Below are 6,411 nucleotides of genomic sequence, written 5' to 3'. Positions count from 1 at the left end.
TACCATCTCCAGCTTATAAAACCCCCACTCCTGACCACACCCAGCAGTCTCCTCTGCCCCTGACAGAAAGAATAAGAATTCCCACCCCTAACCCAGGGTGAGCAGGAGGGCCTTAGTTTCCCCTATACCAAAGTGGATAAGGGACTTCTGGTGCTGTGGGTTAATGCGCCGGACTGCAAAGCCGTTTGAACTGCAAGGTTGGCGGTTCAAGCTCACCAGAGGCTTCTTAGAAACCCTATACAGGGTCGCTATGGGTCAGAACTGACTCGACGGCACCACTCAACAACAACAATGGGGCCAGTCTTGCACTAACAGGAAACCTGGGGACAGGGAACCATCCTCCCCTTGGAATCTCCCATGGTTCCCATCACCCTGCCTGGCCACTGTCCTTTCCCATGGGCCTCACCCAGGCTTTCTGCCTTCAGTTACCTATCCCTCCTGCCCCAGGGAGCCCCCACCCCCTGAACAAGCCTCTCCCCTAAAGACTAGGCCAGATCCGGAAGCACCCCTGCTTCCATACCCCCACCCCACTTCATCCTTGCTGTCCAGAAACCTCATCTCTGATATGGTCCCCGCTCAGGCCTGGCTCAGAGGGTACTTAGTTCCCAGCTGTGGGTGCCTGGCAGAGTACAGCGGGCAGAAAGGAAGGGAGGAAGCTCTTCTAGGAGAGACAACAGACACTGGGACTCGGACCCTGTCCTGGTCCCTGCTGGTCAGAGAGTGTGTCCAGCACAAGGGGCCGTCTGAGCTCAGGCTCAGATCAGCTCCACCTCAACCAAGGGCCCTCCTCCTGTGGACCTGCGCACACCCAGGTCATTCCCTCCCTCAATCCATGTTTATGGGAACTGTAATCAGGTAGCGGAGTTGTGGTGCGGCACTGTGGAAGAATGCACTGGACTGCACGGTCAGCGGTTCAAATTCACCAGCCGCTCCTCAGAGACCCTATACAGAGTCGCTATGAGTCGGTCCTGACTCGGCACTCAACAACAACCAGGTAATAGAGGTGACGGTCCAGGTACCACCTGCGCAGGCTTGGGGCCACGGCACACAGGCCCACGTGCTGGCAGCGCACACGGGTGCTAACAGGAGCACGTGGGCACACACAAGGCTCACATGGCCCCTGCCCTGGCCAAGTCCTGTGCCCAGGGATGAGAGGCTGGCTGCGTAGGGGCCGCCCATCCATCCGCCCCTCCCAGGCAGAAAGCGGCGGGCGGAGTGCGCCCCCTGCGCACCGCTCACACGCGCGCCCCACGCTCCCCAAACAAACTCGGCCCCCTCCTCTGTCACGCAGGGGCGCAGGGACTCTGGCGCTCGCAGGCGTCCTTCCCCAGGGCCCCAGGGGGACCAGGTTCTCGGGGGCGGGGCAGGAGGGAGTCCGGTCCGCCCCGCCCCGCCCCCACCGCCTTTGCCCAAAAGGAGCCTCGGCCGAGGAGCGCTGGCTGACGTCAGGCCTGAGGAAGTCCGACCAGGGTCGCAGAGCCGGAGGCTGTCCTGGTCTGCTCTCCAGCCAGAGGCCGAGGCGCGGTGAGTCTCCCTGGCGGCCCCAAGCCTGCCTCTCCCATCTCCCCAGGCAAGGTTGTCTCCAAGCTGGTCCTGGAAAACACCTTCACTCCCCACCAGACAGATGAGGAATAGGGGCTGAGAAGCTACCCCCAGACCCAGGAGAAAGCGCAAAGCCCTACTGCGGCTCAGAGGCCCATTATACAGATGCCCAAAGTGAGGCCCGGGTGGGTGAGCAGAGGAGGAAAGGGGGAGCTCTTGAGAGGACCGAAACTGGACATCTGGGGCACTCCTCCCTGATTCCCCACCTGTCCTGCTGGATCTCTTTTTGTAGTTAAGCGCCTTCAAGTCAGTTCCAACTCATAGCAACCCTGTATGGAGTTTCGAAGGAGTGGCTGCTGGGTTTGAACCACCGAACTTTCAGTTAGCAGTCCAGTTCTTATCCTACAGCTGTATCTGGACTGCACTGGGTCCCCAGTCCCCTCCATTCATTCATTCATTCATTCAACTCTCAGAGCATCTGCTTGGTGTCCAAAGTGGGCCTCAGTTTCCTAGTCTGTCAAGGTGATGAGGTGGCCCCAGAAGCCCTTGGGGCCCTCTGAGGCTATGCTGGAGCTGGACAAGACTGCCGGGCTGCAGAGGTGGGGATGGCCCGGGACAGGCACTTGCTCTGTGGAGGCAGGTCCTACACCAGCTCTGGCTCAACCACCTCCTCTATGTTGTTGTGAAGTGCCGTCGAGTCCTTTCCGACCCATAGTGACCCTGTGTAGGGTTTCTAAGGAGCAGATGGTGAGCTTGAACCACCGACCTTAAAGTTCAAACAACTTTGCAGTCTGACGCATTAACCCACAGTGCCACAGCAGGACTATAGGAATGGGAAAACTGAGGCCCAGGGTGGCCAGCCTACCGTGCCCCTGCTGGGCTCTGGCTGAGCAGTGAGGGAAGGAAGGCATGTAGTCCTGGGAGAAGTGAGAAGGCAGTGGGAACAGGGTCCCGAGGGGGAGGTGGTTGGGAACTGGCTGGTGGCCAGGCTGGCCGGCCGGGCAGACGTGAAACAGCTGGGCAGGACTGAGAACGGAAGGAGTGGCTAGTAGCAGTACACAGCCCCTCAGGCGGGTATGGTGAGGGGGACAGCTGCCCCCCATTCTATCCCCAACATCTGATCACTCCCAAGCAGAGGGTCAGACGAGGTCCCCCCTCCCCTCCAAGGACTACTGACTGTGTGTCTCTGAACCCATCCCTGCCTCGCTCTGAGATGCAGGTCCCCTGGGCTACAGTGGACATAGTGAAACTGGGGCAGGAGGAGATGGAGAGACAGACAGGAGGGTCCCCAGGACAGAGTGTAAACCCTAGACAAGATTGACTTCACAGGTAACTTGTGGCAGACAGGAAGGAGTGAGTGGGACCCTGTGTGAGGGGCCATCTCTGCAGGCCCCCCATGCTTCCTGGCAATTTTAGAAAGTGTCCAGGGCCTCCAGAGGTAGTGGGGACCGATGGGGCTAACTGAATTGAGCAGAGCCATCCCCAGGTGACTCAGGTGGGGACAGCATCTCAGGCAAAGGGCACTGTGAGAAGCAGAGCTGGACAGAGCCCGAGAGCCTGGGCCGGGCGGGGTTGTCACAGTTTAGGTGTCAGCCTGTGGCGAGGGCTCAATGCAGGATATGGAAGGTGGGGAGGACCTGCCCTTCCCAGGTGCACGTGGATTCCCACCCAAGTTGAGGTCGAGGAGCCGCTCAGCTGGTGGAACCTAAGGTAGACAGGCCTGAGGACCTCCCAAGCTTGAGCCTCTCCCAACAGTGCCAGCCCACACGGAGGAGAGACCTAGATTAGGACCGGCGCCACCTGTGACCCCCGGTGTGGCCGAGCAGTCTGGTCCCCCCTTCCCAGGGGACTCATTAAGGGCCTGGCTGCCCCGGTGGGCTGGGCACAGGCTCGAATCAGCCAAAATCAGCGGTGGTAGCAGCATTCTGAAGCAGATACCACAGTACCAAGAATAATCGTACAAATAAACAGGCAGATAGTCACCCAGTGACGGCTACTCTGGCCTCTGGAGGCCGTGAGGGCCACCCTGTTGGAACATGGCTGGAGCACATGAGGCCACAAAGCTTCCCAGGGCCCAGAGAAGCCCATGTCCAGAGCCTCATGATGGGGAACACTAGACCTTTCGTCCAAAGCATCTCGCCCTGCCTGGGCCTGAGGCAGACTCCAGGTTCCCACCTGAACTTTGAAACCTGGTGGACATGGGTTCGCCTCCCAGCTCCACCTATTCCTGCTGTGTGATCCTGGGCCCCTCCCTCATTTCTCTGGGCTCCACATCCTCATCTGTGAAACGCAGGATGTCTGTATGATGCCAGGCAGTGTGCACACATCTAGCCCTGCAGGTGCTCAGACCCCTTTCTCCACAGCTGCCCCTCCTGTGGCACAGACCCCAAGGCTGGTTCTACAGCCCCCTGGGCCACTTGCTTTGTGGCCTGGGCAGGGCCACTTGGCTGCCATGGGCCCACACATAGCAGGAGGCATCCAGGCAGCCCCAAGAGAACTGGCAGGGATGTTGGATGGTTTGGGAAGGACACACCCTCCACTGTCCACTTGCTGAGGACGTCGGGTGGCTGGGTGGCCTGGACTCTTAGGTCCTTGCTTCGAGTCCTTGGGCAGGTGGCCTTAGAGCTCTTGTCGTCCATTGATGGGCACACGGCAGAGAGGGGGGTTCAGAGAGCCAGGCTGCTGCTGCATGCAGACCACCCCACTCCCACCCTGGCTGGCTCTCTGCCACCTGTGTTTCTCTCTATTCCCAGGACATGAGACCTTTCAGACAACCTAAGGTGGGTCCTGCCGATGCCAGTATTCCCCGAAGTCTGCTCCACTGGGAACCTGCCCCAGGAGACAGTACAAGGGGCCATAGCCGGGGACGCATGCTCCTTCCTCCACCCTGGGGGTCTTGGTTTCACAAGTCTCACCAGGGGTCTCATAAGTCCTTCACTGAGTACCTAGGTGACCCAGGCCCCTCCCCACAGGTGGGGAACCCCTGAGCCTCCAGCACCTGTCCTCAGAGCTCTTTGAGCCCTGTCTGTGTGGGGGTCCACAGGTGTCTCTCCTCAGCCACTCTGCCTCATCCTGTCCACTCAGGAGCCTACCCATTCATCCAATAAATGTGATTCCAGAGCTGCTCCGAGCCGTGGAGCAATTGCTTAGGTTCTCGCAGAAGGTGGGTGGGCGATGCGGCTGAGCTGGAACACACCTGGGGTTTGAAGCGCATCAATGAGAACAAAAGCTTGGGGGCGGCGGGGAGGGACAAGCATGGACCCGATCATTAAGAAACCGGGGTGGACTACCTGCCTGGCTGGGAGGGCTCTTGGGGACAAAAGCAGGCAGGTCGGGATGTGGGCAGACTCCAGGTGGGGTGGGCACCGAGTACCAGGTGAGGGCACAGGGACCCTCCTCCAGGTGTGCACAGTAGCAGGTGTGGCAGGCAGCACAGTGGGGACAGTCGGGTTGAAGGAGCTCTCTGGAGAGGCTCCAGGAGGGCTTTCTGGAGGAGGTGGTCTCAGATGGAGGACAGGGATGGTGCAGGAAGGGAGGAAGGGGCAGCTGGGGCAAAGTTACAGAGGCCAGGGGATCTGCTGGCATTAGACAGGAAGTGAGAGGAGATGGGGCAGGGACCCCAACCCTGACAGGGAGACCCCCTGCCTCCACAGCCCCCTGCAGCACTTACTCTGAGGCTGACCACAGACAACAGTCATCTTCAATGGCATGACCTCCCCATGGGGTCTCAGCACAGCTGTGGGGCTCCCAGTCTGCCTGTCTGGGGATGGGGGGGACACATCCTCACCATGCAGTGCATGACTACTGATTCCTGCCTCGTCTCTACTGAGACTAAGGTCACAGACATCATCATTGTAGGGCAGAGCCAGGTGGGAGGCCCACCGGGTCACCTTTCCTCCTGGGGAATCTGATTGGGCCCGGGTTCCTGGCATGGTGGTCGAGTCTCTTTCCCTGAGCACCCAGCCTTGGGTGCCCTTCTGTCACAATGCCTGTCCCCCCCCCTCAGTCACGGGCCCACACTGACGGCAGGGGTCCCTGGTGCTCCGTAAGGCCTAGGGAGGAGCTGTAAGGCCACTGAGAAGTGGTGGGCTAGAGTTCCTGCCAGTGGCCCCCAACTCCACTGTGGACCATGGCAGCTGGGAATAGGGCCTGGGTCCTCTCACCTCCCTCACCCCAGAGGCTGCTGGGTAAGACCACCTGATCAGAAAGTTCACCAAGGATAAGCCTCAGGACCCCACAGGGAGGGAGCCAAGGAGCTACGCAGAGAGACCAGGAGGCACAAGCTGGAGTCCTGACATGAAGAGCCTTCCTTGGCTTTACAACAGTTTTGTAGTGAGCTCCCCGTCCTTGGAGGAGTGCAAGCTGAGCTTCGTTCACTCACTTGACACTTTCTGTAGTCCACTGTACAGACCTGTGGCAACACCTGCCAAGTTGCCACATGTCTGAGCCACACATGCTGTAAAAGACGCCTGAGACAATCAGGGAAGGCTCTCTGAAGGAAGGGGCACTGAAACTGAGCGGAGCTGGCAGACAAGTGTGAGTACACTTGTTGTTGTTGTGGGCTGTCAACTCAGGTCTGACACAGAGAGACCCTGAATAGGGTTTCCAAGGAGCAGTTGGTGGGTTTGAACTGCCGACCTAGTGGTTCGCAGTCCAGTGCTGATCCACAGCGCCACTCAAGGACTCCACAATACTGCAAATATCTGGGGTAAAGAACATACTCAGCATTTCTTAAGCTGAGGGAACTGAAGAAATAATTCAAGCCTCAAATTCCAATATTGAAGGATTCCATGGATAAAATCCAGTGTACCAAAAGGAAACGGTTGATGCTCAACCATTTCAAGAGGTCGCATATGATCAACAGCCAAT

The sequence above is a fragment of the Chrysochloris asiatica genome, unplaced genomic scaffold (assembly GCF_000296735.1).
Source record: "Chrysochloris asiatica unplaced genomic scaffold, ChrAsi1.0 scaffold00001, whole genome shotgun sequence".
NCBI lineage: Eukaryota > Metazoa > Chordata > Mammalia > Afrosoricida > Chrysochloridae > Chrysochloris > Chrysochloris asiatica.
Note: the sequence above shows the minus strand (reverse complement) of the source record.